Genomic DNA, 15554 nt, shown 5'->3' on the forward strand with positions numbered 1-15554 from the left:
TCTAAAATCTGGTTCTGGGGGACCTGATTTATTTGTCTTGTTTGATTTGATTTCAATATTTCCTTTGCTACTGTGCCCTCTGAAAAGTAGGATTTTATTAGTTTATGCTCAAATTTTAATAGAAGAAAGTATTAAAAATGTAGACATAGTTTATTTGATTTGATCCTGGTTCTCCTAGGCTTAAATACTTTGGTTTCCTCTCTAAAAACCTTAATAGTATTTGCTCCTTGCCTGCTCTGCCCTTTTGCTTGAACTTTATTAGTTGGCTTCGGGAAGTGGACCGAACTGTCAGCAGACAAAACTGATGCAAAAGAAAATAAAAGTAAGTTCTTGTCTACACTGCACACTTTTGTTGACAGAAGCTAGCTTTTGTCGACAAAACAGTGGCGGTGAACACACTGAAATGCTCTTCCTATAGACATAACTCCACTGCTATGCCGAAATAATAAAACTACCTCAATGAGAGGCATAGGGCTTATGTCAGTGTAGTTAGGGCAATGCAGCGTCTGTTTACACACTGAGTTCCTGATATTGTCTGTCATTCTTTGTCAATTTGACAAGAAAACCAGCTCCTGAGTTGCTGGGATCACACAGGTGAGAAGCCCTGGGCTGCTGCCCTCCATTCCTGACTGGAAGCGTGGAGGTGAGAAGCCCTAGGGCTCCTGGTGAGGAGCTGCGTGGAGCTGAAAGACTTGGCTGTCAGTCCCTACACCGTCCCTCTTCAGTTGGTAGAACTGCTCCTGATGAGGATACGCATCACAGACAGAAGGAAGGTAGTGTGGACATCAGCCACTGTAGTAATTAATGTGTTGGCTGTAAGTTGAACTAACATAGGTTGACTTATCTCTGTAGTGTAGACATAGCCTAAGAAATAGAATAGGCAGAAGAGAACAAATGAGATGGAAAGAGATAATTAAGCAAATAAAATAAATCAAATGAGACATCGGAGAAGTAGGATAGATTAATAAAGAAACAAAATAAGTGGATAATGAACAATGAACAAAAGAAAGAAAAAACAATGAATGCAATTACAACAGAAAAAGAGAGAAAATTACAACTGAAGAAAACAATCTGCAGCCTTTGCTCATGCAAAAGTGATTGAAAGAAAAATATATGGGACGTTAATTTTGTTTCTTATTTGTTAGTTTATTCTGTTCTTGCCTCATTTTCTTACCCTGAATTTCTCTTTCATGCACAATCAATCTGTTTGTTTCCTGTCGCGCCCGCCGCCCCCTTATGCAGTTGGTTTTGGCCATTTCTGTACTTTCTATTTCTCTGTACTGCATGGGATTTTTCCTTCAGGGCCAGTTTGTGCCTGGTTCATATGTGAATACGGGGCAGGTGTGGGAGGACAAAAGAATCCTTGCAGTCTAGGTAGACACATAGTTCCTGTATTTGAGGAATGCAGGAATTACTTTGTTCCTACTTCCCAGGGTAGCAGGGAACTGTGGATTCACCCAGCTCTATTCACCAGCCTTAGGAGCAAGACCATCACAACGGGGGAAACAAATTGTCCCCCTGAAAGGGGCAGCAGATGTCATGCTGACTTTTGTTGCAGGAGACATCTGAAAGGCATTCTGTCTTTGAGGCAGACTGCATTGTGTTGCTCCCCGGGGGTCAGTGAGAGTATGTCTACACTACACCTGTGACCAGTCCATGTCAGCCGTAAAATTGCAGTATAACCTGAATGTCTATACCGCAGTTTTACAGCCCCGTAGCCCGAGCCCCATGAGCCTGAGACAGCTGACATGGGCCAGCAGCAGGTGTTAATTGCAGTGTAGACATACCCTCTGACTTCACACCACCGCTTACTTTGGCCCGTATGTAATAGGCATGATCTATGTGGAAGTGAGAACTTGAGGACCAGACATATGGTGATTATTTAGTTTCATCTCAATTTCCAATTATTTGTAAAATGGGTTTCAAGTCTGGATTGTAGTTTGCTGAACAAGTTAAATGTATTTTTGAGTAATTAACCAAAAGAATTTAGGATTTCTAAATACTCTTTATTGGTTTTTTGAGTAAAAAAAACACTACAAATGATTTTTAACAAGCACGATATCATCCTACGTCATGGATGAGATAAAAATAAAGGATTTATCCAATGTTACTTGTACCACCCTAACAAACATTTTGGCTGACTTTCTAATTCTGTAATTTGTTTTCCAGGAGACTGTTAATTCAGTTCCTTCACTCAGTCTTTTTCCATTAAAGTTCTTATTCCAATGTAACATGATGCATGTTCCAGCCATTGGCACATCTTATTTTTGCTTGATGTTTGAATAAGCCTATGCCTGCCAGATATATTGATTATACAGGCACCTGAGTAGTGAATGCATGTTCTGACCAGTAGCACTTACCCAAGATGCTTCCGGTCACCTGACTATCTAGTCTTGATTTCTTTCTTTACTTTATCCTCCCTTGCTCTCTGGTACAAAGGATATTGTCCTGATCTATTCAGGCTTCTGAGTGTAATGTTGAAGAATTTGGCTTCTTTCTCTATTGCTCTGTATAACATTTCAATAGGACACCCTCTTTTTCCCTTTCCAAGTTGTATCTATGTTATCACTTGATATGGAAGTTGTGTGGTGGCATTCTTAAAAGAGTGTCCTAAATATGTCCAAAATCATCTTCTTGCCATGTTTGATGCTGCAGGTTGGTTTGCTTAGAATTTCTGATGTTGCAAGAAACTGTTTCCAGTGGACTCTGAAGATCTTCTGCAAACACTTATTTTGGAATGACTTGATCTGCTTATCAATCTCTGTTGCAGATTTGCAACACTCTGCTCCATAAAGAGAGGACAGACATGATACCAGTGTTAACGAGATCATATTTTGGTGTAAGCACTAGGCATGTGACTTTTCTAAATCCTTTCAAGTTTATGCAAGTTGTTTGCTGTTTTTGTTATTAGTTGCTTGACATCTAACATAGTGTCATCATCATTGTACATCTCACTCCCTCAAAAAATTAAATGACTTACTTCTAGTGTTTCTCCATCTACTCTGATGGTCGCTTTTGGGACATTGATAGCCATATATTTTGTCTTCCCCTTGTTAATGAACGAATCAACTTATTTTACTGTGTCTGCCAAAAGCTGGGTCTTTTCTTCCATTAAGCACTATGTTGAACTAAGGGGGACATGCATCTGACAAAGTGGGTATTCACCCATGAAAGCTCATGCTCCAAAACGTCTGTTAGTCTATAAGGTGCCACAGGATTCTTTGCTGCTCTTAAGGGGGACCATGTCATTAGCAAAAAGAAGGTGCTCCAACTGTGGTTTATTCATTTATCTATACAATTCCTAGGTTGCCTTCTGGTGTTACTTTCCTCTTGACATAGTCCATGACCAGTGCAAACGATAGTAAGATCTTAATACACCCTTAATTTACTTCAGTTGTCACTACAAACCATTGGCTGATGTTGTTACCATCTCTGACCGCATATTTGGGATTATCATATAGATCCTTGATTCTAATTATTTTTTCCTGGTATTCCATAACTTGCCATAATTCTCTAAAATCTGTCTCTGCGTATGTTGTGAAAAGCCTTCTGGAGATCAAAAATATTTCTCACAAGAGGTGCCTGCAACACCACAGTGTGTTCTGAGAACAACAATATGGTCTATGCATGATCTCGATCTAAAATCTGCTTGCTCTTCTCTAATTTGGAAATCTGTTTGTTTCTTGATACATTCTGGGATGATGTTGAACATGATTATCCCAGGCACTAAGAGTAGATTATGTGCTGAAAGCAAAATGCACACCATCACTCTAGAATCCCTGTAGGGTTCCAGGCTTATTTTACAAATTTAAAGGATCCAGTCTTTCAAATCCCAGACAAACCCTTGGAGAAACAGTGACTCTAATCTACTCTTCTAACAAAACTGCCAAAAGTCAGGGCTGCCCAGGGGGTGGGGCAAGTAGGGCAATTTGCCCCAGGCCCCGCAGGGGTCCCCATGAGAGTTTTTCAGGGCCTCTGGAGCAGAGTCCCTCACTCAATCTGGGGGCCCCGGAAAACTCTCGTAGGGGCCGGGCCCCCTGAGCTTCTTCTGCTCTAGGTCTTTGGGGGCAATTCAGCAGCAGGGGGCCTCCTGTCGCTGAAGACCTCAGGCCCCCTGAATCCTCTGGGTGGCCCTGCCAAAAGTCTTGGATCTCACTGCATCCCCTAATCACAGGACAGAAAATCCTAATTTCGCACTCAGAATGTTTTCAAGATACCCTAGCATAATGACATAAGTAGGCAAATCAATTTGCCAGTTCAAGCCTCACAGGAGTAGAGAAGATTTTCTTAGCTACCCTTTAGGGACTTCTGAGGTATCTTTCAGGTTCCAAGATCATTTAACTAGTTGCAGAAGTGAGAGGAAGAGCCTTCATTGACCAGGTGGGCCTACAGCATGGCTTCTTTACAAAGATACAATATGGGGGAAGTGTCCAACTGATGCCCATTAAAGATCCTGCAAAGAGGAAGGATGGGAAGCAGATCGGTTCATTGCCTTCCAAAAGACATCAAATGTAAGAAGCCCTGAAGTCTGTTAGGAGGATAGGCAGTGTACGAAAGATCCCATACCATAAGGGTACAGCGATTGAGTATCACAGAGGTTCATGTTAGGTTCAGGGATGATTGGAATTTGGAGGTTTGTGCAAGCCTAAGTCACTTGTTTTGGATTAGGAGAATGCATGTAAATTGAATCCAGTGAATTTCGCACAATTGTGGTCAGCATCATTACTTTGCAAATCTGGTAGGTTCATTTAAAATATATTATACATTCAGAATTTACAAATTTATATCATCACCTATAACTGATTTCTTCAACATGTACTCAGGAAATTTGCATGAAATTCCTCCCTGAGTTGGAGCAGGAGAGCCCTGGTGAAAATTTCTCTGATCAGCTAAGTAACAATCTCCTTTCCCTCTTCCTTATTCTCACGTTCAATATATTATAGTCCATTTAGTTCTCAAATGGTAGAAAAAATGATGAAACTAAATTAAAAAATGCAGGGAAAAATCATAGTGTCACAATAAAAGTATACAATGCCAATTGTAAGTAAGCTGATACAGGGATATACACACACTCACCAAGTTCTTTTCTCTATAACTAAAAATTTGTGAAAAATCTACTTTATCCAAACGAACAGAACTAGTTAAAGAATGTGTTGTGAAATGTAATTAAACAAAATGCAGGAAAAGCCTTTGGTTTTTGTTTGGTTTTTGTTCTCATTGAAACATTTGGATCCCATTTAATTTGTTTATAGTTAGTGACTTCTGACATTTAATGCTTTCCATCACTCTCAATGACTCACATTTTAAAATGTAAGTGAATGCAATAATTGCCCACTGAAGGATAAATTCTGAACAGAGACAGCCAGATCCTCTGTGGTGGGCGAGACCCAGATAGCGTATCTGAGATGTAAGGCTGTTATGCAGCTGGTGAGAACTACCTCATGCTCTGCCTGGCTAGACCTCAGTTCAGATTAGGGCAGCCAGGAAGCTCCTCTAACCTATGCTATCTGGAAACTGTTCATCAGCTGAGGTTAAGCAAAACACAGCAATGCTTCAGCCTTGCTCCTTTGCAATCCAGCATGCTCCCTACATAAAGACCAACGTAGGATGAGTCAATGCTGGCTAAGCCATATTTATGTCATATGAGAACTCTCCCCGATGCCTGGAAAATTCTTGTTTCTTTGTGCTGCTGGAATGGAACGGGAAAGAATCTGGCCCAGAATCTTCTGTCAATTTACAGCAGCACATCCAGTCATTCACCTGGTCATTTATTAAGCCTACATTAAAAAAAAACCATACACAAAGAGCTACTTTTACAGAAATAGGCAAAGAAAATTTAGTCTTCTATTTTCTCAGATGCTTGTCAGTATTCTTCCCAAGCACATCCAACTGCATCAGACAAGATATATAGTGATTACCACTGTGAAGATATTATTAACCCAAGACCTTTCTTTGGGGTTTAGTCTACAAGAACTGATATTCATCCAAATAGATCATTCCCCAGGTGCAGAAGCATTGGTTTATTGCACTGATAGGGAAAGGCAGAGTACCAGTTGAAAAGAGAGTTTAAAGAGAATTATCAACAGCCAAGTAAAACACCTTATTTATTCACCATTCTGGTTTATGTTTGACCATTGCTCCTCTTTGTCACTGGTTAAATGTTTGGTATGAATTTTTCCAGTAAACAGGGCAGGTGTGTAAGTAAAGCACCAAATTATGTTAGCATGGATATTGCCAAAGAGGTATTATAGTTTTCCACAAAAAATTTTCATAAATACATTTCAGTGTGAGTCTATCATGAGATTCCCTTGATGATCCATAGACTTCTGGGATGTAATCCTGGCTCCATTGAAGTCTATGGAAGTTTTGTGATTGACCTCAGTGGACCAAGATTCCACTCCTGGCTTTTATGAGACCAAACTCTGTGTGGTAAAAGTATTAAGGTAAATTTATGTCTTTTTTTCTGTGTACCAAAGATTAACATTTCTAAGAAGACTATTATTTTGGGCTGAAAAGAGTACATAAAGTCATGGGTTTGCCCCTCCACATGTTGGCCAGCAGAGCTGTCTGACAATGTTGGTTGAAATGGGAATATGCTGAACTCCTCAACAGGAATGTAACAGTACAGCGCTAGCTCTGTTCATTGAGGAACTCCAGGAGGTGCCTCCATACTGCCTCCAACACAGGCATTATCTAGCCATTGGCGAGAGATATGTTTTTAGATGGTAATAATGAAAAATCACCTGGCTAGTTAAGATGTGGTCTCATATCACAAAGGGTTATATTTAATGGGTATCTTCTTTTGTATGATGAATTTGAAAAGCAGTATAAAGGTTGACATCCAAGTTTGTCATCGTCTCTATGGCTTTCAGTACAATGGAATAAATCAAGGCTGTCCCTCCAGAGAGAGAGATCTTAGAGGGCAGTGGTTCACTAGTTGTTCCATGGTTTGGATGTCTTCACCACATTTGCATACTGAGCTGTCCTTCATTTTCTATTTGTCTAGTAGGTAATTGCCCACATGAGTGTCTTAAGTGGTTCGCTGTGGTCCATATCGTACATTGCATGGTGAAGGTAGGTAGTTGGTGTAGGATCTGACTCTTGACCCAACTGTTTTGAGAGCTTTGGCCACTCACCAGAAGGAATTCTTGGATTTATGAAAACATCTTGGGAGGCACTGGAAATCTTCACAGATGAGAAAGTCTGCATTCATTATTGCGCTGTTGTATTCTATTATTGGTTCTTCTCTTTAGAGGGATGGTAGTAAGATATGTGTGAGGATGGGGCTAGCCTGTCAGTATTGACTTCATCACTTCTATGACAATTATCATAGCAGCATTCAATTGCATGTCAACAAATTTCATATATTCATTACCCGATCATAGTGGGGTGCAGTGTTCAGCTGCTGAGAAGATAAGGGTGGAGGAAGCTGTCTGCAAGGTGTGAACATCTGCTTGCCAACTGGTCCTAGTTAATTTGGGGATTACATAATTGGGGATTACATAATTCCTAGCCTTTATCTTGGTGGTCTTCATTAGATGTTGGTGTTATGTGAGGCTACAATCCAGAACCACTCAGATATTTTGGGAAATCCTCATGCCTGACTTTGATACTTCATGGTATGAGACCTTAGGAAGAAAGACTCCATCTAGATAGGTCTAGAAATTGAGTTAAGGAGCTCATGTTTAAACACAGTCTCAGCTAGTTTCTAACATTGTTTGGCTAATCAGTTTGGTGTGAATCTCTATATTGCCATAGTTTGGTCTCACCCACATTAGGCTGCAAAACCAAGTTAGAAGCATGTTACCTGGGAATGTATTAAAAACAGGATTTAACTACAGTTCCCTAGCTTGGTTTCTAAGATATGGTTAAGGGTAAGTCTAGAGTCTAGTCTAATCAAGGACAGTTGCAACACTGAGTTTTAGAGGTGGAGATTCATCCACCGAGGCCTGAAGTTCTGGAAATGGTTTTTATGCTGCTTGTCTGGAGTTCAGTTCCTGCAAGGTATAGGCGACTTTAAAACTCCTGTGTGTATAAGCAGTCCCTCATGCTTCTGAGTCATGTAGAATTTTTACATTTTTGATGCATTCCATTTTTTAGCCTGGTGAATTGTCTGCGATTTGTTTTCTACTTTTTCCCCCATCTTTTTCTTCACTTTTTTTATTGTCTCTTAAGAACTAATATGCCTATGTCTTAAGAAAGGGATAAAATGTTTCATATGAAGGATACATGTGAAAAATGGAATATGGCTGATCCTTAAAGTCCTTAAAAATAGCAGAAGTCCACTCTTGCTGTTTCCTTGCACAAAGACCATATATATATATATATATATATATATATATATATATATATATATATATACACACTTTTAAACACAGAGCAATCAAATATGTGTAGGGAGTCATTTGCTTTTGCCATTTTTCATTTCTATACATAATACTCAATAAAATACTTGCGTATCCTCAAGTTTGTACCATGGTAGACTTGCCTGAGATTAAGAGTTCTATTACTTCTTTTGAATCAAGTTAACAAAATACTTCCAAATAATAAACACAAAAGCTTATGGAAAAATCTTAGAATAAAAATTCTTGCTAAACCAAGTACAATTATGCATTCAGGTATCATGGACAAGCAGCATTCCACATCCTCTAATGATCCTGGACATATTTTACATTTTAAAAATGGCCTCCAGAATTGGCCTACACATTTTGTATTTGCAACTGAGCACTTATTTACCTGCAAGATGGGAAAATGCACATCTATATACTGCATACGAATGTTCTTGATTTTAAATGCACAAATATGTTGAAGCACAAGATTTGAAAATATGGCCCTCAACTAAGTAGAGCTGGTTTTGTCTTGTTTTGTTTTCACCTGCAGAAGATTTGGACAAAAATGAAAAAAAAAAGTCTAAGTTTCCCATGGAAAATTTCAAATTTTTCATAGAAATTCATATTCTGAAATTGAAACTAAATGGAAATGCTGCCTAGTGCCTCATGCCATGTTCCCATTCTCCTTTATAGGGCAGGCTCCTTCGCTGAACTACATCTACTGTGAGTGTCCCATAGTCACCTTTCTTGGATAGGAAAAAAGAGAGACAAGAGAGGCAGTTTGGCTGGGAAGCCTGGCCCACAGAGGGACATGAGGAAACCAATCTACAACTCTTATATGGTAATGCAGTAGCATTCCAAATAAAAATATTTTTATTTTCACACTAAATATTTGTGGGGTTTTTTTTGACAAAACCCCAAATTGCAGAAGCAGATTTTTTTTGCTAAAACTGTCATTTCCTCAAAACTCTAATTTTCTGTTGAAAAACATGTGCAATGGAAAATTTCGATCAGCCGTAAACAGCAGTGTGGTCTTTCCTTGGATACTTCCATACTTATCAAGGGTCTGATTCTGCTATTCTTATTCATATTCAGTAGTCCTGTTCATTTCCCTAGAACTACTTGTTGAATAGGGTATTTGATGTAAGAGAAAAGAATTTGGGCCCAAGGGAGCAGTGATCTTTATTATACTGTACCATATTTGAATTGTTATAGTATGTTTACAAACTTTCAATTTATCTTTTATTGCAGCATTATTTCAGATAAATAAATGGGACCATCTGTTCCACTTTGATAGGGGTAAGCAGATGATATGACATCTTTGAGTGTGAAAGATATCTCCATACCCCTTTCAATTTGTTTGTGTATAGGCATGGTTGGGCACTCGATACATTGCAACTAAATAAGACATGATGCAACAAGTGAGCATAACAAACAATTGGGTATCGTAAAGAGTAATGCTTCCAGTCAGAAGGGAACCACATGAAAAATCAATCTTTGAGAATTTAAATAATTCAGACAAAGCCAATATGTCTGAAACCTGAAAGTTTTTCTAAATAAATCTGTTCATACTATATAGCATGATTTTTTTTTAAAAAAATATCTCTGTTACAATTTACACCTGTTAGCTGGACAAATCCCTAGTGTTAGATCCCTGGCTGTCAAGGGTACGTGATGAATCCTAACAATGAGTAATAAGTGTACAGAAATTACATCCAATTCAATGTCTAAAATAACACTTTATAAAAATACAATAACTCATTATAGCTGAAGCATGGAAATTACATTAAAGTCAGTCTAGGGACCCACTGGATATAGAACTGTGTGGGGGAGATCTCTCACACACTCTCTGGAGGCACAAGGACCCAGGCAGTGACTCCCCTCCTGCCTGTCATGTGAAATCTTGGGTGAAATCTACTGAATGGAGCCAGCCAGAGACTCCAGCCCATATGAGCAGAAGCATCCAAAGCAGGGACTTCTGGACATTTGGAGGACTTGCTATAGTTTTGACTGGACTTTCTTTGCCCTGTGTTGATTGGCTGTTTGCTCCAACCATCTCCTTTGACCTCCCTCACAGTCTCTTCACCTCAGCTTCTCTTCAAACCTGCCCCTCTTCACTCTCTTTCCTTCAATGTCTCTTTCTTTTCATTTAGCTTACTCCCTCTGAACCAAATGCATCCAAAACAAATAAAAACAATTTTTAAAAATCATGGACCTAACATGACATTTGCTGTCATCACATTGTTCACGTTGCTTGTGTGTTATGCCTCTTTCTGCACCCTGTGTCTGTCTAGTATAGTTAGATTGTAAGCTGTTTGGGGCAGGGACTGTCTACTGCGTTTCGTGGAGCCCTGTTCTTGGTTGGTCTTTAGGCACTATCATAACAAATGTGATCAATAACAACAAATGCTCGCGGATGAATGTGACATAGATAGGTTCTGAAGTTATAAAAATAAATTAAAAAAGAAAAGTGACTAGATGGTTTTAGCCCCAGATCTTGCTTTCCCATACACTACATGAATATTCATTATGGGTAGAATATATGCCAGCCCACTAAATCTCTTGCTGCTAGCTAATTTATCTTGTTTTTCACCAAAAGCTCAAAGATCCACTTGTCACAAGATGACAATTTATGTCAGAACTGGTTCTCCCCTCCCATGTATAAATCTGAAGAAACTTTACCAAAGTGAGTAGAATTATACTGGCATAGAACTGGCTTCAATGAAAAGAGAGTCAAGTCCACGCAATCTCTGTTTAGGATCTGTTCAATCTAGTGCATAACACAGGATCCAGTTCTCATCCTGCAGGATTTGCATGACTCTTATTAGCTTTAATGGGAGTTTCTGCCCACCACAAAGAATAAATATCACGTCCCTAATGAGGACCATCTCAACTATTACCTGCAACTGAGGTGCAACTCTCTCAGATTTCATGGCTTCACTCTGGGCCAGATTCTGCAACCCTTACTTAAACTGACAAGTACACATAACTACATGAGTAGTCCTATTGGTTTCAACAGAATTACTCATGGAGTAAGCTAATCTTTAATGTGTAGAGGAGTGGCAGAATCTGGCCTTCGATAGTTACTAATAGCTACCTAAGGCTAGCTGATTATTGTGATTATGGAGAAAGAACATGTCATCCTATCTGATACAATTGCACACACATAGTTATATCCCTAATGGTCTCCCTGGACCTGGGGTCTGAGCACACAGGTATATGGAGGTGCGATGTTCCTGTTACTTCCTGACCAGACCACTACAGTGGTGCAGTTGAGGTAGTGCAGCGGTGTCGCAATTTGCTTCTCATGTATACCTGTAAGTTACTACCCTTCCCCTACCAAAAGCAAGGGATAAATGGCAAGGGAATTGTGTTGGAGAGTGGGGTCAGGGCTCAGTGCCATTTGGGGCTACTCCTGAGGTGTTATTGCCTACACCACCCCTCGCTCAGGCCTGTTCCTAAAAGCACAGTCTATCCCATAGCTGCTAAATAAGGCTGTTGCTGATCTCAGACTATAAGTCTAGACATAAAGCTAAGAAACACCTTTAAAAAATACTTTAAACACCATCCAAACTATCAGTAATTTAGTTCATCACACAATTTATTAAGCCAAAACATTCTTCTAAGGGATGGGCCCAAAGCAGGTGCTTCAGCGACAGATGTCCAAACTTTTTTTTTTTTTTTTTTTGGTTTCTTTACACTGAATGAAGCCTGTTTTCTGTCTCTGAGAACTGTTCAGATTTTTCTGAGTATTTTAGCCAACTAAATAAAGCACCTACGTGAATGAGTCTTGCTGAAAAGCCTCTAATTCTGCCAAATACAATGTGGTCACTGCATTTCCCAAGTGATTCAAATATACCATAAGAACTGCCATCTTCTGAAAGAGAGGGTGAATCTGTGAAAGATTTTTTGTTGTTGTTCCTTTTTTATAATATTTTTCTTCGATCTCAGTTTCTTTTCCAAATGCAAGCCTGGCAGCAGCACTGCCTTTGAATGAAGCAGACATTCCTAAGGATGTACTGCCAAAAATAATGGAAAGCTTGATACAACGGAATGGTATAAAATAGTACCTGAAATGCTTAGAAAACCAGAAAGTTTAATGTTGCACAGATCTCATGGCCAATGCCAACTACTGCAGCTGCTAAGATGTACTTGAAGAATGTAAGGTGAATTTTTCTTTTTTTGTGGAGTCCATGGACATCTGTCTTTAAGTATCTCTTGTTTATAGTATCAACAGTTACAGTCTACGAGATGTGCCAAAAAAAGTCTTCTAATCATTCACAGAAGAGCAAAGATGATGACAAAGTCCCTCTCATAAATTATGTCACAGGAATTAATTGTGGAATGAAGCATAACATTTTTAATGTTCTACAGTAATGCTGCCAACTATAATTTGTAATTCTGACTGACAATTTTTTTTCACAATTTTGCACTTGTTAGAGACAACTGGATCTCAGATCTGCACTGTTATATTGACATAGCTCATTCTCTCTCCCCTTTCATTTCAAGAACTTTTTAATTCTACTCTTTGGAAGGTAGCATTTTAAAATAATTAAAAAGGAATTTTAAAATAATTTATGAACCACATAATTTTTTCATCAGCCCTAGGACATTGTAGGTCCAGAGTGTGCCTAAATTAATGCTGACCACATCAGCATCGTCTTAGATCAGGAATCCAGGTGGGATTGAACATGCAATGGTGGTACATAGAGTTGTCCCAGCCCCATCTCAGCTCCTTCCTTCCAAAGATGCAGATCCTGATTCACATGGAGGACCTGTGGCCAGCTTCTAGGGATCTGGGAAAAGTTGGGAATGCGACAGCAAAAGACCTGTTTCCTCTTTCCATGCCACCACACTTCAAAAGAAAAAAAAGGGAGACAAATTATAATGAAAAATAAATACATTGGGCCAAATTACCCCCTCTCCCACAAATAGGGCCAGCCATATGTTGATGACTTAGATTTAAAAAAATAAAATAAAATAAAAATCCATTGCTGCCTTCATTTCCCTCCCCTGAGACTAGGAAGAGGTGATTGAGGCCTAGGCCATGGCTACACTAGAGAGTTGCAGAGCTGGTGAGGGGGTTACAGCGCTGCAACTTAGGATGTGGCCACACTTGCAAAGCACGGCCAGCGCTGCAACCAGGGAGTTGCAGCGCTGGCTGTACACCCAGTCGAGCCTCGGGTGTAGCGATTCCAGCGCTGGTGATCCAGTGCTGGTCAGCAAGTGTGGACCCCACCAGCACTTTTATTGACCTCCGGGGTATAAGGAGGTATCCCAGAATTCCTGTCCACAACAAACCGGAAGAAAGGGAGAGCTCGGAGTTCAGCCAAACTGTTTGTTTAAAAAACAAACACAGCTCCTGTTTGCTGAGCGAGCGGAGGCAGGCAGGGGAATTACTTTGGAATGTTCACAGCTGTTTGCTTGAAGAGAGAAACAGCACTCTCACACGGCAGAGGGGGAGGGGGAAGTCCGTGTTAAGCAGATGCTTATCTGGTGGCTATTTAGGAGTGCATAATTTGCATTTAGTGAATGAGAGAGGGGTGGGGAAAGGGGGTCAGAACTTTTAAAATGATTGAAGGTAGGCACTGTTCAGTGTCTTCCAGTCCTTGGAACTTGCAAGGCAGGGAGCTGAGAACAGTGTCAACTCCAAAAATCCATTCTCTCTGTCTCCTCCACGCTCCCTGTCACATTCCACCCACCCCCCTCTTTTGAAAAGCACATTGCAGCCACTTGAATGCTGGGATAGCTGCCCACAATGAACCACTCCCAACAGCGCTGCAAATGCTGCAAATGTGGCCACACTGCAGCGCTGGTAGCTGTCAGTGTGGCCACACTGAAGCGCTGGCCCTACACAGCTGTACGAACACAGCTGTAACTACCAGCACTGCAGAACTGTAAGTGTAGCCATGGCCCTAGTCTATACCTAAAATTTAGGCCGATCTAGCTGGTCACTCAAGGATGTGAAAAATTCCTGAGAGACTTAGGGTATGGCTATACTTGCAGCTGTACAGCGCTGGGAGTTAAACCTGTCTTCATACAGCTGAGTAGGGAAAGCGCTGCAGTCTGGCCACACTGACAGCTACCAGCGCACTGTCCTGGCCACATTTGCAGCACCTGCAGCGGCATTGGGAGTGGTGCATTATGGGCAGCTATCCCAGCGTTCAAGTGGCTGCAACGTGCTTTTCAAAGGGGGGGGGTGGAGTGTGACAGAGACTGTGGGGGAGAGAGAGAGTGGATTTTTGGAGCCGACACTGAGTCAGCAGCCGCCTTGCAAGTTCTGACCCCCTACCCCACCCCTCTCTCACTCACTGAAAGCAAATAGCCCTCTTTGTTTTTTTCCTCACAGACTAGATAAGCAGCCACTTCAAAATGGACCCATCCCCGCCTGCCACGCTGCTTCTCTCCTCAAGCCCCCTCCATCCCCCTCTCTTCAAGCAAACACTAGCTGTGGGCATTCCAAAGGGAGCTCCCTGCCTCTGCTCATTCACAGCAAACAGGAGCTGTGTTTGTTTTTTTGATAAGCAGGTCCTGGAGCCCAGAGTTCACAACAAAACAAACAGAGGCATCACAACAAAACAAAGAGAGTAATCTTTACTTAAAAGGATTATGGGAAGGTTCCGGAGGTCAGTTACAGCGTAATAAGATTATTCCCTGTTTACACTGGCACTCCAGCGCTGCAGCAGCAGCGCTATACTCTTTATTCCTCTCGTTGACGTGGAGTACAAACAGCACTGTAGCCAGGGAGATACGGCGCTGTATGGGCCTTGCCAGTGTGGACGGGGAGTGAGTTACAGCGCTGTAAAGCCAGCACCAGCGTTGTAACTCTTAAGAGTAGCCAAGGCCAAAGTTAGGCCAAACTAAGCTCTGGTATAGACCCCTGTAGATCAATGGAAGAATTCTTTCATCAACCTAGCTACTTCCTCTGGGGAGGATGGATTTACTAGCAATGGAAACACCATTTCTATCACAGTAGCAAGTGTCTACTCTACAGCAGCATAGCTGCAGCATTGCAGCTTTGCTGCTGTAGCACTTGTAATGTAAGCACACCCTGAGGGTTTCGAAGTGAGGCAGCCATACTATTCCTCTTGCCATATGCTGCTGGAATGAGCTCAGTACTAGAGACAGGAGAACATTTTCAGAGAACTTTTTCCCCCTCACCAATGTGGGTTGATTTCAGTGAATTGTTTCTGTCTAAATGACAAAATAAACATCTTCTATATT

Source organism: Gopherus flavomarginatus, chromosome 3, assembly GCF_025201925.1.
Source record: "Gopherus flavomarginatus isolate rGopFla2 chromosome 3, rGopFla2.mat.asm, whole genome shotgun sequence".
Classification (NCBI taxonomy): Eukaryota; Metazoa; Chordata; order Testudines; family Testudinidae; genus Gopherus; species Gopherus flavomarginatus.